Source organism: Myotis davidii, unplaced genomic scaffold, assembly GCF_000327345.1.
Source record: "Myotis davidii unplaced genomic scaffold, ASM32734v1 scaffold749, whole genome shotgun sequence".
In the NCBI taxonomy this organism is placed as follows: Eukaryota; Metazoa; Chordata; class Mammalia; order Chiroptera; family Vespertilionidae; genus Myotis; species Myotis davidii.
The window spans coordinates 90,835-93,380 of NW_006300030.1; the positions used below are offsets into that span (position 1 = coordinate 90,835).

The 2,546-nt window shown below is 36.3% G+C and overlaps 1 protein-coding gene across 1 annotated transcript in view; it reads left to right on the top strand.

The window, feature by feature from the left end:
- Nucleotides 1-2,546, top strand: part of DHTKD1 (dehydrogenase E1 and transketolase domain containing 1) — a 40,100-nt gene that overhangs the window by 23,865 nt on the left and 13,689 nt on the right. The window lies entirely within an intron of this gene.

The window sequence follows — 2,546 nt, forward strand, 5'->3', positions numbered from 1 at the left end:
TTGTTGTTTTTGTTTTTTTTTGCCTTTGAATTGTAGGTCCTTCAAGATTTTTGTTCCATGCTTATATGTCTCTGGGTCTGTTTTTGTTCATCAGTTTATTTTGCTCATTAGATTCCACCTATGAGTGAGAACATGTGATACTTGTCTTACTCTGACTGGCTTATTTCACTTTTCATATCTGACATAGCATAATACTTTTCAGGTCCATCCATGCTGTTGCAAATGGTTAGAGTTATTTCTTTTTTATAGCTGCACAGTATTCCATTGTGTAAATGTACCACAGGTTTTAATCCACTCATCTGCTAATGGGCACTTACACTGTTTCCAAATATTAGCTATTGTAAATTGCACTGCTATGAACAGAGGGGTTCATATATTCTTTCTGATGAGTGTTTTGGGTTTCTTAGGATATATTCCCAGAAGTAGGATCACTGGGTCAAATGGGAGTTCCATTTTTAATTTTTTGAGGAAACACCATACTGGTTTCATAATGGCTGTTCCAGTCTGCACTCCCACCAGCAGTATACTAGGATTCCCTTTTGTCCACATTCTCGCCAACACTTGTCATTTGTTGATTTCTTGATAGCCATTCTGAGAGGTGTGAGGTGATATCTTGTTGTTTTGATTTGCATCTCTCAGATGATTAGTGACTTTGGCTCATATTATTTTGTTACAGTTCTTTGTATTTCTTTTTTTTTTAAAATATATTTTATTGATTTTTTACAGAGAGGAAGGGAGAGAGATAGAGAGTCAGAAACATCGATGAGAGAGAGACATCGATCAGCCGCCTCCTGCACATCCCCCACTGGGGATGTTCCCGCAACCCAGGTACATGCCCTTGACCGGAATCGAACCTGGGACCTTTCAGTCCGCAGGCCGACGCTCTATCCACTGAGCCAAACCGGTTTCGGCAGTTCTTTGTATTTCTGTGGTGTCAGTTGTTACTTAACCACTTTTGTTTCTGCTTTTATTTATTTGGGTCCTCTCTCTTTGTTTCTTGATGAGTCTGGCTAACAGTTCATCAATCTTGTTTATATTTTCAAAGAACCAGCTGTTGGTTTCATTCACCTTTTTTATTTTTAATGTCCATGTAATTTATTTCTGCTTTAATATTTATTACTTCTGTCTTCCTACTTACGCTGGGATTTTCTTGTTCTCTAATCCTTAAAGTTGTAGGGTTAGGTAGTTTATAATTAATTTTTCTTGTTTTTTGAGGTAAGCCTATAGTGCTATGAGCTTCCCTCTAAGGACTGCTTTTGCTGTGTCCCAGATATTTTCGGTTGTTCTGTGTTCATTTTCATTTGTTTCCAGGAAGTTTTCGGTTTCTTTCTTGATCTCATTGGTAACCCATTCATTGTTTAACAACATGCTATTTAGCCTCAATGTGTTGAATATTTTTGAATGTTTTCACTGTAGTTTATAATTCCATTCAATTATAGTCTGAGAGGATGCTTGATATGATTTTAATATTCTTGAACTTGTAGAGACTTGTTTTCTGTCCTAATGTGTAGTCTATCTTTCAGAATGTATATTCTGTAGCTTTGGGGAGATATGTTTTATAAATGTCAATTAAATCCATCTAATTCAGTGTGTCATTTAGAGTCACTGTTTCCTTGTTAACTCTTTGTCTGAAAGATCTATCCAGTGATGTCATAGGGGTGTTAAATTCCCCTACTATGAATGTATTGTTGTCAATCTCTCCCTTAAAGTCCTCTAGAATTTTTTTTATATACTTAGGGTTCATATATACTTACCAGCATTACATCCTCTTGTTGGATAGATCCCTTTAGTATTATGTAGTGGACCTTTGTTATCTCTCTTTTTTTAAAAATATATTTTATTGATTTTTTTACAGAGAGGAAGGGGGAGAGATAGAGAGTTAGACACATCGATGAGAGAGAAACATCAATCAACTGCCTCCTGCACATCTCCTACAGGGCATGTGCCCACAACCCAGGTACATGCCCTTGACCGGAATCAAACCCGGGACCTTTCAGTCCGCAGGCCGACGCTCTATCCACTGAGCCAAACCGGTTTCAGCTTGTTATCTCTTGTGATGGCCTTCATTTTGAAGTTTATTTTGTCAGATATGGGTATTGCTAACTCAACTTTTTAAAAATTTCCATTTGTATGGAAAAATTTTTCCTTCCCTTCACTGTCATCCTGTGTGAGCCTTTTCTTCTGAGGTGGGTCTCTTGTAGACAGCATATATATAGATGGGTCTTGTTTTCTTTCCATTCAGGTTATGTAACCTAAGTCTTTAGAGCATTTAATCCATTTATATTTAAGGTTATTATTGATAGTTACTTATTTCCATTTTAATTATTTATGCCTATGTTTGTTTCTCTTTTCTTCAGAAATCCCTTTAACATTTCTTTTTTTTTTAAATCTGGCCACAAAATTATTTTATTTTATTTATTTTTTATTTTTTTAATTTTTTATTGAGTGATCGGCTACTTGGTGGATGATTGGGTGGGAGAAATAAAACATGGAAAAGATTACCTGCCAATTTGAACGTTAGGGAAATCAGGCTGGGCTGGGGGGGA